At 34.1% G+C, this 19,924-nt stretch overlaps 1 long non-coding RNA gene across 2 annotated transcripts; it reads right to left on the reverse strand.

Moving 5' to 3' along the window:
- Positions 1-923: 923 nt before the first annotated feature.
- Positions 924-11,831, reverse strand: LOC143243045 (uncharacterized). 2 transcript variants are annotated; one of them, XR_013023795.1, is made up of 3 exons: positions 11,740-11,831; positions 8,142-8,213; positions 924-1,402 (listed from the first exon to the last, which is right to left on the reverse strand). It is a non-coding gene; the product is annotated as an uncharacterized LOC143243045 (long non-coding RNA). The 2 variants fall into 2 exon arrangements; XR_013023796.1 differs by lacking the exon at positions 924-1,402 and adding an exon at positions 3,672-4,159.
- Between the last annotated feature and the right edge of the window lie 8,093 nt (positions 11,832-19,924).

The raw sequence follows: 19,924 nt of genomic DNA on the forward strand, positions 1-19,924 counted from the left end.
TCCCCTCAGCGGGCTCAGCAGACAGCCCGATGTGGCTTTCCTGTAAGAAAACACACACACAAACTTACGAACTGTGTAAGATTTTTTGTTTCTTTGTTTTGGAATTTCGCACAAAGCTACTCGAGGGCTATCTGTGCTAGCCGTCCCTAATTTAGCAGTGTAAGACTAGAGGGAAGGCAGCTAGTCATCACTACCCACCGCCAACTCTTGGGCTACTCTTTTACCAACGAATAGTGGGATTGACCGTCACATTATAACGCCCCCACGGCTGGGAGGGCGAGCATGTTTGGCGCGACCCCGCGACCCTAAGATTACGAAGCACACGCCTTAACGCGCTAAGCCATGCCAGTCCTAACTGTGTAAGATACAGAAATAATAGTAACTGGACGGACCGTAAGGTTTAATATCCAGCACTGTCAAGGACTTGGAAGCGATGTGAAAATAACAGATTTATGGCCAGTAAGAACCACACCCACATTTTTCTGTTTTCCCCGTTCATATAAAATCAGACTTGAAATACTTACTTGGAGGACTACAACAAGGCGTTAGTTACCATGTACTCCCTCTCTAGGTGAGTATCGTCATGAGGACTGATGCAGAAGATAAGTGATTCCGAGTAAACGGAAAAGAAGCGCAGTAGCTTTGATGACTTTCCTATAAAACAGTTATTTATTCTCTTCTGACATTTATTTTCCTTTGGAAAGCTGTTTACATTTCTTTCCAATAAAATCCCTAATACGTTTCGTGGACTTTTGTTTCTAGTGATTCTACGACTAATTTTTATTTTATAGATTTTGAAAACTCCGGTAAATCCTTTAAGCTGTATCTATTTATTTTAATATTTAATCTTGTATAACAGTCACAGCCTGATATAAATTTTATTGTAATGAGTTAATGTGTTTTTAAGAATGCACAGTTCTATAAATCACTCAACATCTGGGAATTCTGATGTACAGAAGTACATTAAAAGGTTAAGCTATTGATTAAAAGAAAACAAATCAAACCTGAAACTGTTTACAGTTTTATTATCAATGTTCAGGTGTGAAATATGTTGAGGAGTGGTAATTGATGTAATCAATAAAAATCTTAATAATTCAAAACAGGACAAACACCAGAACATTTTTGAATTTCTGTGTCACTACTTTTAGAAAGATAGAATTACTTATAAAGTAAAAAATACAACAATTACTTCACTAAATATACTGATATTTTCCCATAGTTTTCTAGATACTCATATGTTTATTTTTCTTCAAATTTTAAAATAGGTTTTACCATCGCTGAGTTTGTTATTAAATAAGACAACCACTAATATCTACCTGACATGCGCAGTTTCTGTGGAATTATCCATATGTAGCTTCGTCATCAACATTCGTACAACGTTGACTGAGAAGACAGTGTTACCCTAAAAAAAAACAACCAACAACATTTCTATTTAAATTCTCGTCCATCTACAACTATGTACATACATATATATGTGTATATATAAATACAGTTATCGTGATAATTGAGTGAGAAAGTGTATGAGAACCTACGTAAATTATTTATATATACACCAACTTGTAGTGATTTGAGTCGAGGAACCTAATGGTGATCCATGTTTGTATGTGATGAGTTATACACCAGCAAATGGTACAAAAGTCCGGTGTACTTCTCCACGCCACGCCAAACATGATCGACCATTCAGCCATGAGGACATTATAATATTACAGTCAATCCCACTATTCGTTGATAAAATAGTAGACCAAGAATTGGCGGTTGGTAGCGATGTCTGGTCTTTCTGCTACATTATGGCCGACTAGCGCAAATAGCCCTCGTGTAGCAGTGACTAAAGACTAATTGTAAGATTGTGTGATACTCTAGAGTAAGGGTGTTACATGAGTTTTGATTTTCTATGTTTGTATAGTAAGTGTTCTGCTAAGAACAATTTAACAATAACAAACCGTTATGTCACATTTCAAATTCTGATACATAGTGTTATTAATTCATAACAAGTTAGTGTAGAATATCCTGTTTGTTGTTAACATTATTCATACCTGTTCTACTGTTATTTAAAAGTTAATGTTGTACTTTGACTTCATCCATAGCTTTTCACACTCAACATGAGAAGTGAAGCCGTTATAAACAGGAGACAGATGAACTGATGGACAGACACCACTGTTCACAGTATATATAAAACAAGCAGTACATAATGTTCTCTGTCCAATCAAATATTGTCTACAGCTGCTTTCAAAGTCAGTCTTCACTGATTGGTGTTGATATCGAATTCTGTAACAATATAAAAGGATGAGATAAAAAGTCTGTCAAAAGTAAACCTCTAAGAAAATTGTACAAAAAACGAGGCTTGAGTATTTACTATGTCAAGAAATGAGAATTAGATAACAAATACAACAACAGAATTTGGGATTAGAAGTTAAAAAACCAATAGGTAAATTATCTATTGTTAAAAATACGCCCATAGGCTCTGGGATTAAGGGTTAAAACAACAGGTAAATTGTATACTGGGAATCTTGTCAGACTTCACATATAAAGAAACATGAAAGTTTCGATTGGTTTCTCACATCTCACAAAATTATAAAGTCTATAGTATATGTGAGTAAAATTGTTCGTACAGATTCATAATTATTATTTAAAGTTGTATGATGTTCAGTTGTACCAGTGAAGTAGTCAACTGGGCATGTATGATGTTCAGTTGTACAGGGTAATTTAGTGAACCAGATATCTGTGTTGTTCAGTTGTACAGGGTAATTTAGTGAACCAGGTATCTATGTTGTTCAGTTGTACAGGGTTGAACCAGGTAGTTGTACAGGGTAATTTAGTGAACCAGGTATCTATGTTGTTCAGTTGTACAGGGTAATTCAGTGAACCAGGTATCTTTGTTGTTCAGTTGTACAGGGTAATTTAGTGAACCAGGTATCTACGTTGTTCAGTTGTACAGGGTAATTTAGTGAACCAGGTATCTCTGTTGTTCAGTTGTACAGGGTAATTTAGTGAACCAGGTATCTATGTTGTTCAGTTGTACAGGGTAATTTAGTGAACCAGGTATCTTTGTTGTTCAGTTGTACAGGGTAATTTAGTGAACCAGGTATCTATGTTGTTCAGTTGTAGAGGGTAATTTAGTGAAACAGGTATCTCTGTTGTTCTGTTGTACAGGGTAATTTAGTGAACCACGTATCTATGTTGTTCAGTTGTACATGGTAATTTAGTGAACCAGGTATCTACGTTGTTCAGTTGTACATGGTAATTTAGTGAACCAGGTATCTACGTTGTTCAGTTGTACAGAGTAATTTAGTGAACCAGGTATCTATGTTGTTCAGTTGTAGAGGGTAATTTAGTGAACCAGGTATCTACGTTGTTCAGTTGTACAGGGTAATTTAGTGAACCAGGTATCTCTGTTGTTCTGTTGTACAGGGTAATTTAGTGAACCAGGTATCTATGTTGTTCAGTTGTACAGGGTAATTCAGTGAACCAGGTATCTTTGTTGTTCAGTTGTACAGGGTAATTTAGTGAACCACGTATCTATGTTGTTCAGTTGTAGAGGGTAATTTAGTGAACCAGGTATCTGTGTTGTTCACTTGTACAGGGTAATTTAGTGAACCCGGTGTCTGTGTTGTTCAGTTGTACAGGGTAATTTAGTGAACCCGGTGTCTGTGTTGTTCAGTTGTACAGGGTAATTTAGTGAACCCGGTGTCTGTGTTGTTCAGTTGTACAGGGTAATTTAGTGAACCAGGCATGCATGTTGTTGAGCGGTATCAGTAAATAAATCAACACGATATGTATGTTTTACAGATGTACCAGGGGGGGAGACCTTCTCGTGGTTAATGACGCTTCCATACACGACACTGCAGATAGCAGTTTGCCCTTGTTTTGACAGTACAATAAGCATGTTTTGTTTCATCAATGGTTGAATAACTTTCCTTATCTGTTTCTGTATTTAATTAATTCAAACACTAAATATTAAAAATGTATTGGTAAAAGAGTAACATCCGAGTACTTACCATGAAGAACTCGAGAGGACTGTATTGATACGACTTATGTATCTGTATGAAATTTGGCAAACTTTCAGTGTACATAATATATATTTGTGCTGGCATTTAGTGATTCAATAAAGAGGTGCACTGAGTAGTACATGTTGTCTTCATTTGTTTGGTAAACATGTTACCTGCAAAGTAAAACTTACTTTAATGATATCGAGAAAACCCACTTGTAGAGAAATATATATGTAAAAACGGCTAGTTCGGTCATCGTCAGGTTCACAAAGAAAGAAAGAGGTAACTGACCGGAAGCTGACCACGTTGTTCGCTCCTCTACGTAAAATATTTTCTCAACCCAAACGAGCCGTTTTTACACACATAAAACTTACTTTGTATGTAATGCTATTAAGTAACATAACAAATTAACAATGACAGAATGAGCAGACAAACATTACGACTGGGGTTTTGAAGTGTGTGTCGCGGACACCTATGAACATCGATCAAGCAAGCTCCTTTTGGCTGTGATCTGTCTAGCAGTGTCTAGTTAGCACGAGCAATACATTCCCGATACTTAGTCACATAGTAAAAATTTCAATCTGCCCGCGAGACCAGTTCAGGGTGTAAATTCGGCCTTTCTGCTAGCTATAGCTTAACTAAAATTCGGGGAAAGACCTTCTTGTGGTTTTTGTTGTTTCTATGCACGACACTGCAGATAGCAGTTTACCCTTGTTTCGACAGCAAAATAACCACGTTTTATTTTATCAACGGGTAAATAACTTTCCGTATCTGTTTATGTCAGTGGTGCACAAAATCAGGCCCGCAATGTCCAATAGGAAACTCAAACATAGAGAGTTCGCGCACTTAGAATTCGCGAAGATTAAGCGCTATAGAAGAATATGCATTAGATTAGACACTTGATGGTTCCATATTTGTGTCGAGCAATAAAGAAAATTTAATAAAAAAATCTCGTTAATGCATAGGCATTTAATCTTTGGCTTAATGACGTAATATTTCCTTAATTACGAAATCTCACGCGTTCCAATTGTTCTTCGAGATTTACTTACGAGCCCTATTTTGATATTATTTCGTCACAAAATGGTAGCTAATCGTAAAAGAAAAGTTGATGACGAAAACCGGCAGTTTCATGATGATTGTACTGCACAGTACTGTTTTCTTTAAGAACAGAAGAACGTGATTTGTCTGCTGTGTCATTCGACAGTAGCAGTGGCGAAGGTATTCAATATAAAGTGTCATTATGAGTCGAAGCATAAAGATTTCCACAACGTAGTCACTGATGAACGAACAGCTCGAATAGAATCTCTGCGGCAGTCGCAGAACGTTTTCTCAAAGCAGTCAGCAGATTTAGGTGCAGCATGTGAGGTCAGTTACGATATTTCGTTGATGATAGCGAAATCTGGCCAACCGTTCATTGATGGTTATTTTGTTAAGCAATGCATGATTACTGTATCGGAAAAGTTGTGTCCGGAAGCAGTCCGCAAGCTACAGATGGTGGCTTTGAATCGCACGACAGTTCAGTGAAGAATTTCACACCTCTCAGCAGATGTGACAAGACCGCTTTCAAATAAAGCAGCCAACTTTGTCTACTTCTCTTTAGCAGCAGACGAGTCGACTGACATCAGTTCAACAGCACAGCTACTAGTTTTTTTTTCATGGTGTGTCGTCATCGTTTGATATCACAGAGGAACAAATCAGCAAGGTTCCATGAAGGGTCAGACAACTGGGTCTGCTCTGTTCGAGGAGACAGTAGTATAGTAGTGTTTCATTGGATTTCACGAAACTGGTAAGTGTGACAACTGATGGAGCACCAGCCATGACCGGAGAAAGTAGCGGGCTGGTAGCACTGTTGATGAAGCATTGAGGAAAGCAGAACAAATAGTTGGTGAAGTTGCACTGCATTATTCACCAACAGAACCTGTGCATTAAAGAACTTCGTTTTCAGGCACTGATGGCGTTAGTGACGAAAACCATTAAATTCATCAAATCACGAGGGCTCAAGCACAGTCAGTTTCAAAGTCTTCTTGAAAAAATTTATTAAGACTATGGTGACCTTGTGTATCACTGTGAAGTACGCTGGCTGAGTCGAGGGAAGATGCTCAGAAGATTATTGGAGTTGATTAATCCAACATAGTAAGCTGATTTGACCTTTCTGGTCGACATGACACAACACTTGAATGATCTGAATTTGAAGTTGCAAGGCAAAGATCAGCTTGTCTGTCAGCTTGCAAATTACGCCTCAGCTTTCAGGACAAAGTTGCAGTTATTCTGGCAGCAAACAACATCAGGCAACTTCGTGCACTTTCCCACTTTTCAGTCACAGCTACAGAAGAATCAGGACATTGACACACAAGTTTATGTTGGGAAGCTAGATACTTTGATCCAATCCTTCAACTCACGGTTTCACTCACGACTTTGACCAATGCAGATTGTTGATGAAACTTTTTGCTGATCCGTTCAGTGTGTCAGTGGATGACTTTTCAGCAGAATATCAGCTTTAACTTACTGATCTCGAAGCATCTGATGAACTGCGTGCTATTTACCGAGAAAACAGTTTGCTTGACTTCTACAAAACGTTGCCTGATACATTTGCTAATCTGAAAGAGAACGCACTTGTCCACACCACCTGTGAACAGGCTTTCTCGTATATGAAACTGAATAAAACAACACTCGCAATCAGCTGACTGATGATCATCTGGAAGCAATCTTGCGTCTTTCAACGTCAAGCATCAAGCTGGACATTTCTGAGTTCGTAGATGACATGCAGCACCATCCATCGCATTGACTTTGTGACAGTTGACGTATTGTAACATTTCTCAGAATAATGTGCAAACACTTTAATGTAATCGTCATTTGTGTGTTCTTAAATGTGATGTCCATCTTGTGTCAAACAACTGTGGGACAATTTTAATCTTCACTTTTTGTGGCCCCTGACTCTAAACGTTTGTGCACCACTGGTTTATACCATCGTCCCTGAGACATATGTCCAGCAACGGCCACTTGCGAACTCTCTCTTTCTTCACCTGAAGATGATCTTGGAAGGTCGAAATGTTTTTCTCTCCTTCTCAGTAAAAGTGTTAGTACCCATACCAGCCATTCTGATATACATTTTATCTGAAGTAGGTTTCTCATTATCAAGATTTTTTATTTTTTTGCTTTAAATACTGAATCTGTAAAATATTGAAAACTTTATCTCTGTTCCCTTCTGTTGTATGAATCTATTTCTTCATCTTCAATATAGTTATACCATTAATCATCAACCTTGAAATTTGCTTTTCTTCAGAATGCATTCTTCGAAACGTGAATCCAAAGTATCTCCACTTTAAAGAACCAAACCAAAATGTTCAAAAGTTGTTAGATTATCAGATTTGTCTGAAGATACTGTTGCTTTGATTTACATTGGGCTGAAGCTACACGAGGGCTATCAACGCTAGTCGTATGTAATTCAGCAGTGAAAGAATAGAGGTACCTCATCATCACCATCCACTAACCACTCTTTCACAAACGAATAGTGAGATTGACCCTAACAATGTTCTCCCCCCCACACACATCATAAAGGGTGAGCATGTTTTGGTGGAGTTTGTTTTAAATTTGGCTTAAAGTTACACAAGGGCTATCTATGCTAGCCGTCCGTAATTCAGCAGTGAAAGAATAGAGGCCTGGCATGGCCAAACGTGTTAAAGCGTGCGTCTCGTAATCTGAGGATTGCGGGTTCGAATCCCCGTCGTACCAAACATGTTCGCCCTTTCATCCGTGGGGGGCGTTATAATGTTACGGTCAATCATACTATTTGTTGGTAAAAGAGTAGTCCAAGAGTTGGCGGTGAGTGGTGATGACTTGCTGCCTTCCCTCTAGTCTTACACTACTAAATTAGGGACGGCTAGCACAGATAGCCCTCGAGTAGCTTTGTGCGAAATTCAAAAACAAACAAACAAAAAACAAACAAAGAATAGATGTACCTAGTCATCACCATCCACTAACCACTCTTTCATAAACGAATAGTGAGACTGACCCTAACAATATTCTCCCTCCCCTAACACACATCATAAAGGGTGAGCATGTTTGGTGGAGTAAAAGTTTGGATCAAGAATTTCGAACCAAACGTCAACAGAACATAAAATTTACTGAAAAAAGTTTAAAGTCTACTGTACTAACCTTAGAATCATTGATACCAGTGTTGATTACAGCATTCATTCCTAGTTTCATCCTGGCGACCAGATTGTTAACCTATGTAATTATAACACAAATAATCAGTGTAAATCAGTGATAGCTAAAGGTCTTCAGTTCTCTCTTCCACCACGTAAACTCTATGTACCTAACATAGTTTACACTTTTAAATCACAATACAGACACCTAAAGGACCTTCTTGTGAAAGACAAAGTAACTCTTTGTCGAATCAATAATTTTTTTCATGACGAAAATAATGAAATCTGCCTTTTCTACTTCTTATGATTTTAGCTCTAATGTTCGTCCTTACCATTTAAGCCCTGAATAAATCTTTTAAAAGAACTATCATTAAATAAAAATATTTATGTTACATCGTCCGACAATAACAATGTTATTCTCAACTAAAATAATTACTTGATCAAAATGGTCGTTATTCTTGACAACTCTACCACTTTTAAATTCCTTATCAAAGCCTATTCATTATCATCCAACGTGAGGAAACATTCTAAAGATACCTGATGGAACTTAGAAAGAAAAATATCGTGGACATTTGACTGATGATAATTACGATACGTACGACAAACCTTTGTTAATGAAAGAACAGAGTTTTAAAGTTCTGACCTCATAACAAGAACCAGACTTTCACTAGGACTAAATCTGCTTATATATTTATTGATGTAATTTGTAAATATAATTTTAAGGAAAGAAGTTACACAACTCTTAATTTATAAATAAACGATAACACACTTAATAGACCAAAAATAATGTTTGCTTCACACAATGAGAACAGTTTTCCACTGCATTAATTACTGTATAAAATAATATTTTTGTCTTAGAAAATTACACATTTTTCTAAAGTTTTCAGTACGACGCTATCTGAAACAGCCCAGTACTTGTTAACTCTAATTGCTGAGCCTCACAGGTTGCAGAGTAAAATGAATGTTACTAGTTGTCTGACTTTTGTTTCTTATTTCAAGAATTTAATTGAGATTTTTAGAATCATCTTATGTGAATATACAATTAAAATATTCATACAAAACTTTATACCTACAAATTGTACTGGTCGAAATACCTATGAAATGTAAGGTGGGTAATTTTTTGCTATAAAATTTTGTTCTTTCTTCTCAAAGTTCGGCTTTTATTTTAATGTCTGGTCTCCATAGTTACTATATGCAAATATTCAGTAATATTGTGGTTCCACTTTATTGTTGCCTTTCTTCACAGTTTGTATTCGTTTCAAGTGTAACTACACTCTTGAATCAGTTGTTGTAACAAAGTGACGTAAGCCAAAAAAGAAGGAAATGATATATAAAAATAAAACTGATAAGTGAGGGGTAGCAATGGGAAAGGCCTGGCATGGCCAAGCGCGTAAGGTGTGCGACTCGTAATCCGAGGGTCGCGGGTTCGAGCCCGCGTCGCGCTAAAACATGCTCGCCCTCCCAGCCGTGGGGGTGTATAATGTGACGGTCAATCCCACTATTCGTTGGTAAAAGAGTAGCCCAAGAGTTGGCGGTGGGTGGTGATGACTAACTGCCTTCCCTCTAGTCTTACACTGCTAAATTAGGGACGGCTAGCACAGATAGCCCTCGAGTAGCTTTGTGCGAAATTCCAAAACAAACAAACTATTTTTATCCTTGCAATTTGATATTCATATGTCTATTATTCATATCTTTATAACTATGTGGCTTCAATATCTTTATTCTTCACCTCTTTTCTAACTATTAATTCTTTAGATCTCCATTTTGCATTATCTTAACGACTGTTTGACATCGTCTTGCTATTTCAACGTCACAAATCTATGCTTGATAATTTTATAACTATCTGACATACAACTTTTAATTATTTGATATGCAGATCTCTATTCTTCCTCGTCTTCCTAACTATTTGACACTGAAATGTTTATTCTTGTCCTTTTATGTGTTTAATACCCAGATCTCTATTCTTTGTTATGTTACTCACAACTTCCCATCCACATCTCTATTGTTCTTCGTTTTGCTATATCAAATCAATATATCTATTATTCATATCTTTATAACTATCTGGATTCTATATTTTTATTCTTCAACTCTGTTTTAACTGTTTGATATCCATATTTCTATTATTTATCGTCTTGTTAACTATTTGACACACAAATCTCTATTTTTGTCCTTCTTTCTATACAACACCCAAATCCCTATTATACATTGTATTAAAGACCACAGTACTGTATTTTTCATCGTCTTGCTATTTGAACTTCATATGTCTATTCTTCATATTGTTATAACTATCTGATTTCCACATCATTATTCTAACTTTCTAACTGTTTGACATCCACATCTTTATTCTTCATCGTCTCACTAACTATCTGGCAACCAAATATTTATTGTTCACCTCTTTTCTAACTATCAGATCTCCATTTTGCATTATCTTGACTGCTTGATATCCACGTCTCTATTTTTAATCGTCTTGCTAACTATTTGACACCCAAATCCCTATTATTCATTGTATTACCGACCACTTCTCACCAAGATCTATATTCTTCATCGTCTTGCTATTTGAACTTCATATATCCATTCTTAATAATTTTTATATATCTGACATCCATATCGTTATTCTTAACCAACTTAACAATTGAGACTAAATCTTTTATTCTCAGGTTGGAAAGAAATGGTATAGTCAAGGCTTCTTGTTATAAACAAAACATGATCATGCTTGTATAAAAAATAACTCACAAACTAAATATTTAGTTCACTGGTTTATATTGATCCCGACAAGTTGGTAAGTTTCCATGTTTTGTATCGTTTAGAAACAGGTTTGTTTAAATAACGTTATTGTTGTAAGGCCTCATTCAACCAAGTGCTAACAATGTTACTAACTCGGTACAGGATGTTTTAAAGTGAAACAAAAGGATGGCGTTAAATTTATCAGTAATCAAGTGCATTCTAAACTACGATTTTGTAACCTGCTCAACGCAATACCTTTAACTCAGTCAATAATAAAACAATAATATTGATTTTTTAAATAATAATACCAGTACCTGAATGGCGTTGACCATATTTAATCCTTGAAACATTTGAAAATGTGTCTGAATGTTTGTCGTTTTCAACACCAAAAAGTAATGATATTCTACATGATTACAAAGTTTCAACAAATCCGTTCGTTTTTAAATAAGATATAAAACAAAAGTAGTGTACAAAATCGGTCTCCATGGTAACAAATATGATTTTTTTTCGTGAACTCGCTGTTATCTTTGACATCGGCCCTCCAAATATTAATCACTTCTGAGTTGGGTCATAGTCCAATTGTATACTAACTTTCGTTCAAATCTACCCAAATGTTTTCGAGAAATATTGCTGATAAACACACAAACACATGGATGCAAACATAACCTCAGTCTACCTTTGGTTTCGGTAATAATAATGATGTTGAAACTGCTTGAACAATAGCAGTATGATGTTTAAGCTCCATGTAACAAGAGCTAAATTGAGTAATTTATATAGTACTACTTAATTAAAGACGTCACGTAGCTATGGTTTAAAACTAAACCCATCGTAGCAAGGCACAACAAATAAAAAGAATAAGATTCGTATTATTCTCAACTACTTACCTCAACCTATCAAGTAGTAAAGTTTGAGTGGTGCATCCTTACTGAAAACAGACTGCAATGTAGTAGGAGACATTCTATGAACATTCAGTTTTGCTCGTACATTTTGAGGAATAATGTAGTTTTACATAACCAGTCCTGTAAATAAAATAACTCAAGACTCAAAATGCTTACGAATCAGACATACTTTGAATAATGATGAAAATATTTTAGTAAGACACTAGAAATCAAAACGCATCCTTCAGAGTTGTGTTGTTCTTTGTGTATCTTAAGGTATTTTAAAATAATACTTTGAAGGCTTATATAAATGAATTAATGGCTGTATTTTCATTCCTTATATTAAATACCAGTGGGTAATAACAATTTTCTTTTAAATTCTACAAAGTTTAAAATATTCTTAGATTACTACTTACATCTATCACACAAATTTGATAAGTGGTAAAACATCTTCAACTTGGAAGGTATACGTAAGTGATTAAATTATTATAAATTACACAAAGTCATTGTATTTAATTTACACACGAGCAGTTAAACCACTTAAATGGACTAGACGTAAGGTATTAATTAAACTACTGAATAACTTGCACATAATGTGAAATGTAACTTTAAAAGTACATCAAGAGGTACACACAAGCTAATAGTTATTAATAATACATACAATAGCTTTGTTGTACAAATTACATTAATATTGACTTAAGATCAAAGCAAGCTACCTACTTAGAGTGATTCTAAAAAAACAACAACAAATAACCCTTTTAATAAGTATAGATAATTAAATGTCTTTTCTAACGTTCTTTTTTTTTATAAAAGTATTATTTTCGGCCTTAATCTCAATAACATCTCAAGAGGCTAGACCAGCCTAGGAGATTCAGGTTAGTCCTAAATACGTATATTAAGTTGATAATGCGAAACAAAATCTATAACTAAAATTTACTAATAAATAAATATTTAACAAGTAATATAATTAGATACTATAGCTAATATTATTAACGAAACTACCAGTACAGAGACAAAAGAGGGTACGTTATCTATGTATCACGAAACGAACCAACTGTTGTCTCTAGGCGCTCTCCGTTTCACCAAACTTTTACCACACGTTTAAAATATATTAATGAAATCTCATATAATCCTAAACTCCACGAAAATGCAGTTCATAAAACTTCAAATACAGTACATAATTTACATGACCAGAATTATTGTTACGTAATATTTGAATTTACATGGCCAACATTACCATTAATAACGCTTAAATGTTACGTTAGGTGTCATATTTACTTAAACTACACTCTTGTACACGTGTAATGCAGTAGTTCAGAAACCACCGACTGGTTCTATTTAACTCGCGTACGCAGAAGAATCAGGGTTAGGGTAGTAGTATTATCAAATAAATCTGTGGAACAAAGTAAAGATTAGAAGCATAACTTTACTGATAAAAGATGTGTCGTTAACAGCAATTAAGATTTAGAGAAATAACAGAGATGTTCGCGCCCGCGTCGCGCTAAACATGCTCACCCTCCCAGCCGTGGGGGTGTATAATGTGACGGTCAATCCCACTATTCGTTGCTAAAAGAGTAGCCCAAGAGTTGGCGGTGGGTGGTGATGACTAGCTGCCTTCCCTTTAGTCTTACACTGCTAAATTAGGGACAGCTAGCACAGATAGCCCTCGAGTAGCTTTGTGCGAAATTCCAAAACAAACAAACAAATTATTCAATAAACAGTAGCACATTTATTGTATAAAAAATGATTGTTTGTATTAGCACAATCAAGTAGCTGCCGTAAGAAGAATCTTTTTTCTCATAAAATGTTCACTTTTTCTAAATATTTCAGTGCCATACTATCAAAAACAGCCCCATGTTTGCTTACCCTAATTACTAAGCCTCTCACAGGTTGTAGAGTAACATGAATGTTCCCTACATATTGTTTAAGTTTTGTTTTTCATTTCAAGAATTTAATTCAGATTTATATAATAATCTCATGTGAATATACATTTAAAATATTTATACAAAACTTTATACCTGCAAATTGTACTGGCCAAAATACCAACGAAATGTAATGTTAGAAACTTTCGACTACAAAATTTTACTTTTTCTTCGCACAGTTCGGTTCCTACTTTAACATCTTGTCTCCTTAGTTACTATATGCAAATATTCAATAACATTATAGCTACATTTTATTGTTGTCTTTAACAGTCTGTATTGGTTAAAAGCGTAACAATACTCGTCAATCAATTGTTGTAAATACGTGACGTAACCTAAAGAGAACGTGTATGTTTTTTATAGCAAAGCCGCACCAAACTATCTGCTGAGTCCACAGGGGAGAATCGAACGCGTGATTTTAGTGTTGTAGATCCGTAAACTTACCGCTGTACCATGGGGGACCGAACAAAAAGGAAAATGAATACAAAAATATAAAACAGATAAGTGAGAGATAGCAGTGGGAAAATTCAGATGTTCAAAGTTGAGTTATAAAACAGACAATTTCTCCTTTAAAGGTAGTTAACAAATTATACCTAGGTTATAAATAAAGGGTTGTTCTAGAGTAGGTGTGTCAAAACACTGTTTTACAAGGAAATAATTGGATTGACCGCTACAGCATACCGCCCAGTCACGAGTCATAGCCCATTGTATAGCTTTGTGCTTAATTCAAAACAACAACATTCTACCTAAAATTGTTATTTTAACTAAAATGACTACCTGATCAAAATATTGCTTGTTGTTGTAAACTCAACCACATTATCACTGCCCCTTAATTGAGTATCACCCAACGTGAGAAAATGTTCCATACACAGCTGAGAAATTGAAATGTCGTAAACATTTTAGTAATGATAATACGACATCAGGTGAACCATCACAGTGTATTAAGTTGTTGTTAGTAATGATAATACGATACTAGGTGAACCATCACAGTGTATTAAGTTGTTGTTAGTAATGATAATACGACACCAGGTGAACCCTCACAGAATATTAAGTTGTTGTGGGTTATATAATTATAATTATCAAACTTTACTAAAATCACGAACAAAAGCAAAGTTAATTAATAATACAACAACATAGTATAGGCTGTATATTAACAAGTGTAGCATGTTACAATGTTGAATAAAAATATTTTTGGTAAATTCAATATATAGAATTACGTCATATTTTTTAATCTTACTATAAGATGGTGTTTATATCTATCTACAGAAACAATAAATACATCATAGCATATTCTATATTCAATATATAGAATTACGTCATATTTTTTTAATCTTACTATAAGATGGTGTTTATATCTGTATCTATCTACAGAAACAATAAATACATCATAATATATTCTATATTCAATATATAGAATTACGTCATATTTTTTAATATTACTATAAGATGATGTTTATATCTGTATCTATCTACAGAAACAATAAATACATCATAGCATATCTATAAAATGTCACCACAAATCAAAATCTATTTAAAAATTCCCACATTTACTATTCTAGATTCATACAGTTATAAAACTAAATACGATACTTATAACATTCCTTTGTTTAAGATCGATAGAATGTTAAGTACCCTCCTTGTGACAAGAACCCAGCTTTCACTTGGACTAAACCTGAAAGTTTGATTGTATCTTTATTGATGTAACTTATAGTTATAAGAAATGGTGTGTGCTTTCTTACAGTGAAGCCAAAGGGAATCCAACCCCTAATTTAAGCGTTGTAAATCCGGAGACATACCACTGCACTAGCGGGGTGCTTTAAGAAACGCAGTTTAAAAAAATAAAACAAACTTGTTTTTATCAATAAACAGTAGCAAGTTTAACAGATGTCCGTTTCTATCAACAGACTCCCAACAATTTCGTTATTGTGTTTCTCAGTTTGTATTGAGCAATACTTGTCAATCAATTGTTGTATATATATGACGTAAGGAAAATGAAGACAGAAATATAAAACAGACAAGTGAGGGATAGCAGTTGGAAAAGACGGAAGATGTTCAAAGTTGAGTTTTAAAAAACAATTTCTCCTTTAAACTTTTTCAACAAATTGTACCTAGAGCATGAATGAAGGGTCGCCCTTCGCGATTACGTGTATAACCGTTTGTTGGTGTATATCTCAGAGGAAAAAGTTTGAGATGTGACAAATCATACATGTCGTCTGTAGATTTATATATATGTGTGTGTATACATATATATATATATATATATTTATTATCCAGTCGTAATATGTGAAAAATAAAAATAGAAAGAACCGCAAAATGTTTTATGATTAGATTAAAATACATAAATAGGTACTACTAAGAAACAAACATATAAAGTTGAAAGGATACACAAGTTACTACCAGTAATAAAAACAAATTGAGTTATTTTGTGATACTCTAAAAAAAATTTTAGGGGTGCGGGGCATAAAAAAGGTTGGGAACCACTGCTCAAGAGTAAGTGTGTCAAAAGGGTGTCAGTTTTCCATATTTTATGTTTCAAGTTTGTATAGGAAGTGTTCTGTTAAAAGCCACTCAACAATAACATACCGTTACGTCACATTTTAAAATGTGAATGACAGTGTAATTAATTCCTTACAAGTTAGCGAAGAATATTCTGTTTGTTGTTAACATTATTCATACCTGTTATTTCGTTATTTAAAAAAATGTTGAGCTCTGTCTTCGTCCGAGGTTTTCAAACTTAGCGCGAGAAAAAGATACTATAAACAGGAGACAAAGATAAACTGTTGGAAAGACACTACGGCTCACGATATATATATATAATAGTAGTATATAATGTCCAATCATATTCAGATGTTGACGATAGATACTTTCAAAGTCGATCTTCATTGGTTGTTGTTCAGATCGAAGTCTGTAATATCATAGAGTTGTAAAACATAAAGTTTATAGCAAATAAACCACAAAGAAAACTGTAAGAAAACCAAAACATGAGTAATTAGTATGTTAAGTAATAAACATTTATTAACAAATACAATCATAGGATTTGGGATTATGATTTAATAATTAATAGGTAAATTGTCTACTGGAGAAACACGTTAGAGTTTAGATATTAAACAGTCCCCCACAAGTACAGCAGCAAGTCTACGGACTTACAACGCTAAAATCAGGCGTTTGATTCCCCTCGGTGGACTCAGCAGATGGCCCAATGTGTTTTGTTCTAAGAAAATACACATACGTGCATGTTAACAAACATGAAAGTCTGGATTGGTTTCTTACTTCTTTGTGACTTACACTCACTAAATGTTACAAAATTATAATGTATGTCTGAGTAAAACTGTTCATACAGATTTATAATTATTTTTTACTTAAAGTTTAAAATATGATATGTTGGTGCGCACTCAAAACCTGAAAGATGCTCACAAGTTGTGGAAGGATAAAAAAACAGGTGCAGTAAAAGATCAAAAAAGTTAAAAAAATGCATTGCAGTAGATGATTAGTAATGGTTATTTTATAACTCACAAATTACGTTTTAGTTCCAGGTTAGTTTTAACCCCATATCATACACACAAGATTTCTTCTGACTAAAGTCATCCGAATTTCTCTTAACTCGAAGCTTGTATATATTTTATACGTATGAAGACCGTATGGTCTGTTATACTGACGAAACCAAACCAAATAGTAAGAGCTATTAAACATTTGGAACTTTCCAAGAAAACAATAAAAAGTTGTCTACCCTATTCTTCCTTTACAGAAAATTCTACCTTTTCTACTTTTTTATAAATTTATGTTTAGATTCATCCTAACCTTCTGAGCCCGAAAGAAATATTTTAAAAGAACAATCACTGAATAAAAATATTCAGGTTATATCATCCAAGAGTACCATTGTTATTCTTACCCGAAATGACCACTTAACCAAAAAGTGGTTATTCTTGACCACTTTACCAAATTTAATATCCTTATCAATGATCCTTAAATTATTACTTAAGGAAACATTCCAAAGATGACCAGATGATTAAGGCGCTTGATTCGTAATCTGAGGGTCACAGGTACAAATCCCATCACACCAACCATGCTCGTCCTTTCTCCCGTGGGTTCGTGATAATGTTACGGTCAATACTATTATTTGTTGGTAAAAGAGTAACCGAAGAATTGGTAGTGGGTGGTGATGACTGGTTGCTTTCTCTTTCGTCTAACACTGCTAAATTGAGGACGGCTATCGCATATAACCTTCATGTATCTTTGTGTGAAATTTCAAAATGAACAAAAATGCTTGAGAAAACTTAGTAACAAAAGTGTTGTAGACATTTGTCTGATGATGAGAAGACACCGGGTAAACCATCACAGTATATTAAGTTGTTAGCGTAATTGTTGTAAAATAATTATTATAAATTTACTAAAATCACGAAGTAAATGCAAAGTTAATTAATAATACAAGAACATAGTATCGGCTATGTATTACCAATTGGAGCATTATATAGTGTTGAAGATATATATGTTTGGTGAGTCCAATATAAAGAATTAATAACGTCACATTTTCTAATCTTACTATAATATGGCATGTATATCTGTATCTATCAGTGTATGTGACCGAAACAATAAATGAGTTATGGCATATCTATCAAATGGCACCACAAACAAAAATCTATTTAAAATTTCCACTTTTGGTATTCTAGATTCAGACAATTACAAAAATAAGTACGATACGTATAAAATTCCTTTGTTTGTCACAGATATAATTTTAAGTATTCTTCTTGTAACAAGAACCTGGACTGAACCTGAAGGTTTGATTATATTTTAATGATGTAATTTATAAGTATAGTTTTAAGAAAAGAAAAACTGGTGTGTTTTCTTTAACAAAGTGTAGCACATTTAAGAGATACAAAATGACTGTTTGAATCAGCACAACCTGAACACTTTTCCCCTGCAGTATTTGCTGTAAACTGAATCTTTTTTTTTAGAAAATTTTTACTTTTTTCAAAGTTTTCCAGTACGACGTGATGTAAAACAGCCCAGTAATCGCTAACCTTCTCATAGGTTGCAGAGTAAAGTAAATGTTACCAGTTGTCTAACTTTTGTTTCTCATTTCAAGAATTTAATTCACATTTAAAATATTTATGCAAAACATTATACCTACAAACTGTAATGGCCGAAGAACACGGGGAATACGAGGTGAGCAGCCTTTGACCATAAATATTTTGTTCTTTCTTCGCACAGTTCGGTTTATATTTTAATATTTCGTCTCCATAGTTACTACATACAGATATTTAATAGTATCGTGGTTCAACTTTATTGTTTTGTCTCACAATTTATATTGGTTAGAAGTGAAACAATACTGCTCAATCAATTGTTAAATTACGTAATGAAAGAAAAGGAAAATCAAAAGAGAAATATCAAACTGAAAAGTGAATATTTTAAAATTAGAGTTATACAAAAGACAGTTTCTCTTAAACTTAGTTAACAATTTGTACCTAGAGTATAAATAAAGGTCGTTCTTCACGACGAATGTAACGATTTGTTGGTGTAAATCACAGAGAAACAAGTTTGAGATGTTTCTCGTCTGTAGATTTATTCTGCATATACAAGTTTAAACGTATATATATGTTTGTATTACATGAAATATAAAAATAAAGAGAACCACGATTGTTTTCTGATTAGTTTGTTTTTAGCAGCATCTATTTCTGTGTTTTAAAGTTGAAAGGATACACAATTTTCTAGTTGTGATAAAAACAAACTGTAATATTGTGTGATACTTTACAATATGTAAGTGTTAAAGTAAAAGTAATAATATCAAATATATTGCTATTGTGTGTTGTTTTTGAACATCGGTTTAATTACATGTACCGTCCATTGTATCTGTTTATTTTTATATTTATATCGTTAACGGGTATAGCTTCCATTGTATTTATCTTTTTTAAGATCTTTGATTTACTGTAAGATAGAAACTTTAAACTGTTTTAGTTTCTATGTTTTATGTTTCGTTTCAGTATATTAAATGTTCTGCTCGGGTGGTTTTGTGTTGTCCATACGTATATAATGAACTGATGTGTTCTGAGATGTGAAAAGGTCTTCATGCGTACACAGACACACATAAACTGGGTTTCATGTATTTAGTTACGTGTTATTGGGGAAAAAACAAACACATTTTTTTTTAATCTGTGATGACGAGAAAAAACAACTTGTAAAGAAAGAAATATATATTTTAAAACAGCTGAGTATTGGTTGAGAAATATTTATGTGGAGGAGCGAACAACTTTCGACCTTTTTCGGTCATCGTCAGG

Source organism: Tachypleus tridentatus, unplaced genomic scaffold, assembly GCF_004210375.1.
Source record: "Tachypleus tridentatus isolate NWPU-2018 unplaced genomic scaffold, ASM421037v1 Hic_cluster_2, whole genome shotgun sequence".
Classification (NCBI taxonomy): Eukaryota; Metazoa; Arthropoda; class Merostomata; order Xiphosura; family Limulidae; genus Tachypleus; species Tachypleus tridentatus.